Genomic DNA, 9,603 nt, shown 5'->3' with positions numbered 1-9,603 from the left:
ATGACGGTGAGACCCAAAGCAGACCTAAAACAACCACCAAACATCATAGACCAGAAGAGACCAGTCAGGACCCTGGCACTGAGTCCCCACACCTGCCTTAGATGGAAATGAGAGCAGTCGCTGGTAGGGCAGGAGGCTGCAGGTCTGCAGGGGGCTCTGGGGATTCCCAGGGCAGTGCCCTCCGGGTCTCCAGAGCTGTTGTTCTTTATTTCTTTAGTTGTGTTGGAGACAGTAGCCCACGTCCCCAGGGCTCTACCCTGAGCCACATCCCCAGCACTCTAGGTTTTTATTTGGAGGCAGGGTCTCACTGAGTTGTCCAGGCTGGCCTTGAACTTGCACCCCCCTGCCTCAGCCTCAAAGTCGCTGGGAATGACAGGGAGGCTGGGTTCCTCCTCGTCCCCTGTGGCGCTTCCTCCCTTCCATCTCCCTCCTTCCTGTCCATAGGCAGCCATCCTGAGGGTGTGGGGTGCTGTCTCATTGTGGTTCTACTCGACTTTGAACCATACAGAGTGTGGCCACAACTCTGCTGCCCTGACAGCCCTGGTGGCTCCGTGGGTGGTCGCTGGTTTTGTCTCTTGTGGGCTGTGCTGTTTGACCTGGCTGGTGCCGGGTGTTTCTGAATCCCTGCGGCTGGAGAGCTTTGCTCTGGGGATGCATTGACTTGGAAACTGTTCAACCCTTTGGAATCTTGCTCTGCCAGTTTGATAGGCGTGTCCAGAGCAGGCCTGGCCGGGCTCATTACCTGTACCCCCGCAGGCCCTTCCCCAGCGCCCGGCTGGAGATCTCTAGGTGTGGGGTAAAAAGCTGCTCTGTGCTCTCCTGCTCACCGTTCCCAAAGGCCTTCACCCACACTGGGAGTGTCCTTGGACACATGTGTGAACAGTCCTCTGAATCCTCAGGATTGTGGAGATCTCCAAGGCTCTCTCAGAGCAGCCCTTTCCTCTCTGATATTCTAGAAACTTGAGCTGCCTTGGTCTCCCAGGCTCTGGGGTCCACTAGGACCACCTGGGGATGCCCTCAGGGCAGAGAGCTGGGACAAGCATGGAGCTCCCCCTCCCCAGGGCCCCTGTCCTGAGATGCCTGGTGTGCGGGAGTTGGAAGACAGCATCTCTGCAGCTCATCTGGCGGTTTCATTCTCTGGTTATTCTGGGCAGAGGGTGAGTCCCTGACCCTCCACCTCAGCCGGAAGGAGAAGTCTTCTTAGAGTCAGGGAAACGTCTGCGTTTGGTTTTGGAGGGTGGTGTGCAGCTGCAGCAAAACGCATCTCGCCCACGTGACCCGCAATTCCACTTCTGGGTGCACACTGGAAATGACCAAAGCAGGCCCTCAGAGACAGGCACACGCATGTCCACATGTCTGCAGTAGCTAAGGGAGGAGGAGCAGATGTGGTCCAGCCTTGTTCAGATAGAAATGGAGGAGAGTTCTGGCACCTGCTGCAACCCACTCAGGGAAGGAGCAGGCCCAGGACAAATACCTTTATGAGAACAAGGGCTACTCCTCTGTGCCAGGGAGTGGCCCTGGTCCTCATTCTGGTCTTTCTGGTGTTCATGGATAAGATTGACATTTGAGTTGGTGGCCAGTAAAGCTGATGGCCTTCCTTCAGGTAGGGGGCCTCGTCCAATCAGTGGAAACCCAGGACAGAGCAGAAAGGCCCAGGAAGAGGGAGTGGAGCTGGGGGAGCTCAGCCTGGTACATGTGAGGCCCCAGCACCACAAAAAGAGGAGGAGGAGGAGAGGAGGAGAGGAGGAGGAGGGGGAGGGGATGGAGAGGAGGAGGGGAGGGGATGGAGAGGAGGAAGAGAGGAGGAGGAGGAGGAGAGGAGGAGAGGAGGGGGAGGGAATGGAGAGGAGAGGAGAGGAGAGGAGAGGAGGAGGAGGAAGAGGAGAGGAGGAGAGGAGGGGGAGGGAATGGAGAGGAGAGGAGAGGAGAGGAGGAAGAGGAGGAGGAGGGGAGGAGGGGAGGAGGGGAGGAGGGGAGGGGATGGAGAGGAGGAGGAGGAAGAGGAGGAGGGGAGGAGAGGAGAGGGGAGGAGGAGGAGGGGATGGAGCAGAGGAGGAGGAGGGGAGGAGGGGAGAAGGAGGGGAAGGAGAGGAGGAGGAAGAGGGTAGGAGAGGAGGAGTGGAGGAGGAGAGGGGGAGAGGGGATGGAGAGGAGGAAGAAGAGAGGAAGAAGAGAGGAGGAGGAGAGGAGGAAGAGGAGAGGAGGAGGAGGAAGAGGAGGAGAGGAGGAGGAGGAGGAAGAGGAGGAGGGGAGGAGGGGAGGGGATGGAGAGGAAGAGGGGAGGAGAGGAAGAGAGGAGAGGGGAGGAGGAGGAGGGGAGAAGGGGAGAAGGGGGAGAGGAGGAGGAAGGGAGGCGAGGAGGAGGGGAGGGGGAAGGAGGAGGAGGGGATGGAGAGGGGGAGGAGAGGAGGGGGAGGCGATGGAGAGGAGGAGGGTTGGAGGAGGAGCAGCAGTTCTGCTGGCTGCTGGGGAGCTGGGATACCCACTGTCCCATGGGCTCTTGGGGGTGGGGGTCTCCAGCTGCCCCCTTGTCCTGAAGATCTTGGGGACTTATCACCTCCATAGTCACAGGAGCCAGTTCCTTGAAGGAGCTCTATGTATGTGTCCTCAGGGTTCTGTGAGGACACACACATTCTTGGCAATCCGTGAGGTCCTCAGGGTCATCATGCTCAGAGACAAAGTGGAAGGAGGACACCAGGGGCAGGGGACGGGGGCATAGTGTATGTGGTGGGTGGGCAGAGTTTCAGTTCTGCAAGATGAGAAAACCTCTGAGCACGGATGGTTGGATGGATGGATGGATGGCGCAGCGGTGGCACAGCAGGGTGACTGTGCTCAGTGCCACTGAGCTGTGCACTTAGGACACAACATCTTTATTTTTTTAAAATTTTTTATGTGGTTCTGAGGATCGAACCCAGCGCCCCACGCATGCCAGGCGAGCATGTTACCGCTTGAGCCACATCCCCAGCCCCACTGAACTGTGCACTTAGAGTAGTTAACTTCTGTCCTGCATCTTTCCACAGTCACAGCACAAACACTTCTCGGCTCAGGCTGAGGTGGGGGCAGGAGCAGAGGGCGCCACAGCCACAGTCCAGGGACCAGCACGTCTCTGCCAGTGGCACTGGCTGGCCCATGCTGTGTGGAAACCCAATGCCCCTGCGACCTTCCTGCCACAGTCACAGCCATGGCCGCTCCTGACCTGGACATGCTGGCTGCAGTGCAGCCAGGAGAGGGAGCACTGAGCTCACAATTCCTGGTACTCGGAGGGCTCCAGTGGGAGGAGGGACAGGCGCTGAGTGCCAGGCCCCCATGGCCACCATAGCCCTGTTGACCGGGAGGGAAGCAGGACTCAAGGAAGCAGCCCAAGGCCAGCATGCTGATAAGCAGTGACCCAGACAGTCTGCAGCCAGGACTCTATTGCCACAGCCAGGGCCCACAGGACTGGAGGCGCCACGGAAGCTTCTGGGCTGGGCCTCTGGGACGGCGTGACTGTTAACATTTACCCACTCGTGCAGAGCTTGCCGTGGTCCAAACCTGCAGAAAGGTGGGGAAGAAAGAGGCCTTGACAGGTGTGCGGGGTAGAAGCACAGCCTGGGGACAGGAGGAGACGGGAAGTGGGAGCCAGAAGTGGTACTGAGTGCAAGACCAGGTCAGACGGGGACAGCTGCTGGAGTCCTCCAGGCTGAAGGACCTGGACACTCAATCGTGGGCTTTGAGAACCATGGAAGGTTTTGTGTGGTTTTTTTGTTACAATAAACAAATTTTTACAAAAAATATTTTAAAAGGAATGCATGCACAGCTGGGTGCAGTGGCCACACCTACAATCCCAGGGACCCCAGAGGCTGAGGCAGGAGGATGGCAAGTCCCAGGCCAGCCTCTGCAACTTAGTGACCTGTCTCAAAATAAAAGGGGATACAGCTCAGTGGTACAGGTTGGTGTCTGAGGCCCTGGGCTCCATCCTGAAAAAAAATAAAATAGGACTGTCTACGCATGTGATTTTAAAACTTCCCCAAGATGAAGGGGAAACAGCCATCCCTTGCTCCATCTTGGAAAGTGACTGTTGAATCCTTTGAATCATTTTAGCTATTCTCCCCGGGATTTCCTCTGTATTTCTAGATAACAAGCTTATCACGCTGGTCCTTGGAACTTCCTGCTGACCTCCTACCCCAGCTTGGGGGCTTCACTTTTCCATTGCACGTGCATCCCCTGGACATCTGTGTACACGTCTCTCCCTCCTGCCCCCCAGGCCCCCAGTTCCGTTTGAGCCCTGTAATAAAACATTGCCCCATAAAAATTGTTCACCCTGAGCCACTGACAACCCAAACTCTTCACACAGTTGCCCGACCTCCTTCAAAGGGGCCAAGAACAGAATTCCTGCCTCCTGAAGCCCTTTGTCCCCCATTTCCTGTGGACTGGTGGCTCTTTGGGCTGATCCCTCCACTGTGACTCTGTCCTCCATCATCATGGGGACGTGCCTGTGGTTTCCACCTTGGAATCTCAAAGTGTCAGCACCAGCTCCTCCCCAGAAGAGCCTGGGGATCATCCACTGCTTCAAGGCATCCACCCCCAACCCCACCCAGGCAAAGCCAGGGAACCAGAGGCTCAGCCAGAAGCCTCCTGGTGGCCTCCAGGAGCCCAGAAAAGCACAGCACCAAAGTGCCCCTCCTGCCCTTCTCCCTGCCATGTGCCCCACATCCAGGGAGGGCCAGGGCATGATCCAAGTGCAATGTGAAGCACACACAGAGTCATGTCACTAAGCGAGTGGACAGACACAAGGAGCCAGCAGGGGCCAGTGCCCGGCAGGGCACCCAGTGCCTCCAAGGCTTGCGCTAGGGCAGCCCCTAGGCCAGCGAGCTCCTGGCATGTTGCAATTCCACACAGGCCCAATGGCCACTTTCGGATATGGGACCTCAGGTAGGCACCCTCTGCAGGGCCTGGCAGGAGTCCCAGGGTGAAACCTCCAGGCCAGCTGCCTAGGGAGGGCCCTGGCCTTGCGTGGCGGCTGCCATGGAGCACAGGGTCACATTTCATGACTGAGCAAGGTCCCAGGGATGCTCACGTAAGCGCCTCTGGGAGGACATGCCAGCAGTATGCATGGGGCTGCTGGGCTGTCAGCGATAGGCCACGCCTCCCACACTCAGGGTCTGCAGAGCTGGGTCCAGGACTGGCCCCGCAGGGTCCACCCGTCCCGCCCAGTGGGGAAACACTGCCGCCCATGGGAAATGGGTGAACTGCATCGGCAGCCCCCCTGCCCACCTACTTTGGAGGCAGAGGACCAAGCTCAGTCCCAGGGGTCTCAGGGTTCTGGAACCAGGACCCTCCCTGGCCCTACTCCCCCTGGCCTTGTGCCCACATGCCTACCCCTGGGCAGGCCAGCCCCCTGAGCACTAGGCCCTGTGTCTGGAGACTGTGGGCCAAGTCCCTGGCCCCAGTGCCCAGCATGGAGAGGGAGCTGGGTGTCAGGAAAGCCCCAGCCACTTCCCGTGACTTGCAGGCCTCAGAGAGTGTGGAGCTGGGACCAGGCCACAGCAGTCAGAGGCCACAGCAACTGGGCCCGGGGCCATGGCTCTGCTACAGGGTCAGGGATCCCCAGAGCACCCCATGCTTCCTGGGCAGCCCCAGAGGGGTGAGATCAGCCAATGGAGGCAGGCCCTGGGGACTTCCTCTGTCCTGTCAAATGAGCAGCAGCAGGGCTGCAGGCCAGGCCAGGCCAGGGCCTGAGTGTGGACGTGCTCTGGATGTGAACGTGGCCTCTCTCTGGCCAGGTCGCGCCCTCTAGGCCAGGCCACAGGGCCAGGCTCCATGTGATGGGAAACTGAGGCAGGGCTGGGCCCAGCGTTGGCCATGGGCCTGGTCCACCTGCAGGCCCACAGAGGATGGCCTGGCCGGCCCCCACGGGCAGCAGGACACACCCCGGCCTGTGTGTCACAAGCCCTGGCCAGGCCAGTGTGGAGCCCTCACAGGCAGATGGCACACCCAGCACTTTGCCCACGGGATGGCAGAGCTCCGCCACTCTCAGGAAGGACAAGGAGGCCACATCCTAAAACCAAACCAGGATCCAAACCAGGGACTGGCTTCTGGTGTTCCCTGGGTGTGCACAGAGCACTCGGCAGCCCCTGTCCCCTTGGCCCAGCCACCTCTGAGGATGATGCCACAGGACAGAAGGTCACCGAGTCGGAGGGCTTCTTCCGGGGCCCCTCCTCTCTTGGGCAGAAGTGGGGGCCTGTGAGAGTCTGGCCCCTTCTCGAGGCAAGTGTCAGGAGGGCTGAGGGGACTTTACTCCCCCGTACCCCCAGGTTTAGTGTGTTGGGGGGTCTTCACCCCAATGCTGACCAGCCTGGAGGGCTGGATGTCACCCTCTACAGGGAGGGGGAAGTCCTTTGTGCCTGGGGGGTGACTGAGGGAGCACTGGACACACCTCCCACAGCTCAGTCCAGGCAGATCTCCTTGCAGCCCCATGGAGAGAAAGCCCTGGGCTGGGGAGTGAGTCCTGTGTCCTCCCCTCTGCCACTCACTGTCCTTCAGGTTGGCCCTGGGAGTGGGGAGTGGGGAGTGGGGATAGTGCCAAACAACCTCACCCTGTCCCATGAGGCCCCTTGTCCACCAGAGGGCAGCTGGGGCCTCAGTCCCCACAGCATCTCTAAGGAACTGCAGGGGAACCTATGATTTTCAGTGGGTGGCAGGGAATGCCCTGTCCTCCCCTGGATGGGGCTGACCTTGAGGGGCTGAGGCTGCTCTGGACCTCATTTTCCTCATCTGAAGAGTGGGAGAGTACTGGCAGGATCAATGCGGTCTCAGATGGCTTCCGAAGGCCAGGCAGCCCCGCCACTCCCTGGTCTCCCTTCTCAGTAGTCGAAGGTGTCATCCTGCTGTGGCCTCCTTGTCTCTAGCAGCTCACCATTGGGGCGGGGGAGTGGCAGGAAGGCAGGCTACAGGAGCACTTCCGAGCCGGCTGGGGTGCAGCGGGTGCAGGCCCTGATAAGGCGCACATGGCCAGCTGCACGTCCGCCTTTTGTCTCAGCTCCGGCCAGCCTTTCCTGCAGGGGCTGGCCAGGGCGGGAAGACCGTGGCCTGCACCCTCCTCCCCTCTGCCTCTCTCTGCCCCTGGCTCTGAAGTCCCTGGGGTCCGGGCCTGGGGGAGTTTGAGGCCCCTGTGCAGTGACTGCTGGGCCTGGCACATACCTGGACACAAGGGTTGCCAGCCTGAAGCCAGAACCTGGAGAGTCCACTCCACGGAGGCTGCTGAGATGGATGGACACAAAACACCAGAGCCCCTGAGCAGAGGCTCCGCCCCTCGCCCTCCAGCTCAGGGAGGGGCCCCATCTTCCCTCCAGCTGCCAGCACACTTGGGGCTCTCCCTTGGGTGTTGGACGCTACTCTCTGTCCATCTTGAGGTCCCAGAAAGGCTTGGGCCTGGCTCAGCCTATGTGTCCCTCCCAGGGCTCCTGTGTCTGTCATCTGTCTTAAGATGGCCCTCTCAGCCCAGCATCCCTGAGAGGACTGTTATCTCTGCCCCCGTAGCCCACAGTGCCCATGCAGTGACCTCACAGAAGACCACTGTGCTGGGCCGAGAAAGGCTTCCATCAGGGGGAATCCTCGCCCACCTGCTGAGCCCCAGGAGTGGCCCTTGGCTGAGGTCAGGAAGCCCTTTGAAGGCCAGGCAGCCCCACCATTCCCACTCCCTGGTCTCCCTTCTCAGTGGTCAAAGGTGTCATCCTGCTGTGGCCTCCTTGTCCCTCCTTGTCCCACGGCCCCTGGGACCACCAGCTCTGAGCGCCCCTCAGTTCAGAAGGGGTTCTCACACAGGAGAATTGGACGCCACGGGCTCCTGAGCAGAGAACGCATCCAGAAGACCTCCGTCCCGCACTGAGGCCTCAGCCCACTACAGGTCCCCAGGGCCCCCTAAAGTAGACCCCTCATCTTGCCCGATTGGAAAGAGCCTCAGAGTGCATTGGCAGTGCCTAGTGGGCAGAGGGCAGCCTGGCCTGGCCACACCTGCCCACGTGGACAGATGCCCTCCTGCCCTCCCTCTTATCCTTCTTAGCTTTATTAATATGCCATTCCCATGACAACTATCTGCCTCGGTGGCTTGGGTGTACCACATTATTGATTCTTTCAAACTGCAGGGAGATGTACACAACACAAGTTCTATTTAGCCGTCTTTCAGACAGGGTGAATTTGGGGATGATGCAGAGCACATGTTCCAGCATCTTCTGTGACTATCCAGATGGCATGAGCTGCAGCACCACCCCCCCCCGTTCAGGGCACCCACACTCAGCTAGGACATCCCGGGGCCCCACTCCCAGCCCAGCCTGCTGAGGAGCAGATCCTCACACCACTGCACAGGGCTGCAGGATGTCAGCCACGGCCCCTGGAACCACTGAGCGCCCCTCAGTTCAGAAGGGGTTCTCACACAGGAGAATTGGACGCCATGGGCTCCTGAGCAGAGAACGCATCCACGGAGGAACGTCCCCAGTCCCCAGTGTCCCTCACTGCTCTGAAAGTTAGGAAAACAGCAAATTCCCCGAGGTGCCATTCCATGGGCCCGAAGCTGCATCCGAGAGGAGCTGGGGCCCTGTTAAGGAGAGGCTCAGCGGCCAGCGCCTCACCTCCACCGTCTCCCCGGCCGTCTTCAGGATTTCTTCTTTCCCCAGCACCTTGAATTTTTTGTTTTCAGTCAAGAATAAAAATTGTATAGACGTATGTCATCCATGAGTTTTAAGTTTGTGTACACCGTGGAGGGCCTAATCCGGCTAACCAACACAAGCATTACCTCACTGTCATTTTTCTCTGGTGACAGCACTTAAAATCCATTCCCTTAGGGGCTGAGGGGCAGCTCGGTGGTAGGTCCCCAAGAACCTGGGTTTGAACCTCAGCACAGCAAGAATTAAAGAAGATGCCACCCCTGGGGTTCAAGATCACAGTACCACATTGCTGCTGGAGTCCCCGCCTCGCTCCATATTTCATGGGGGTACTCCTCGGGTCTAGCTGAAAGTCTGTGTGCTTTGACCAAAGTCTGCGACCTCACACCCTCCCACTGCACGGCTCCCTCTCGCTGCTCTGTGAGCTGGACTCTGGAGCTCTCCAGGGCAAGGGCTGCACCTGGCCTCTCCCTGCCCAGACCACTTCGTGTAATGTCCTCCAGGTCCCCCTGAGTCGCCATGAACCCTTTGTTTGAGTAGCACCCCACTCTTCCCCTCCTGTTCTCCTGTGTGCTGCGCTCTCTCCACCCGTCTGTGCTTGGGCCCTGAGCTGGAGCCAGGCTGGGGCAGTGCAAAGGAGTGAGCAGCTCTCCGCGGTGGGATCCTGAGCAGGCCCTGGCTGGGCAGCTCCAGAGACTTGAAGGTCCAGGGAGCGGCAGGCACTGAACGCTGCTGGGCTGGGTGGGGCATGGGGTGCTTCCAGGGGCGTGGAATGGCTACCAGTCCTCTCGGGATTCCTCGGCACAGCTTTGCTGATGCCGTAAGTGCGTTGGGCTCGCTGTGGGGAAACTCCACCTTGGTCCTCAAGGTGAGGGTGGCTCAGCTACACCTGTGCAAACCCTCAGGGCACTGTGGACCCTAGGTGATGATGGCGTGTCCACATGGCCTCATTCTGGGGGACACT

This window comes from Marmota monax, unplaced genomic scaffold, assembly GCF_021218885.2.
Source record: "Marmota monax isolate L192 unplaced genomic scaffold, Marmota_monax_Labrador192_F-V1.1 WCK01_AAM20220418_F8-fsc00167, whole genome shotgun sequence".
NCBI lineage: Eukaryota > Metazoa > Chordata > Mammalia > Rodentia > Sciuridae > Marmota > Marmota monax.
The sequence above is the reverse complement of the archived record's forward strand: the minus strand, read 5'-3'. Positions refer to the sequence as shown.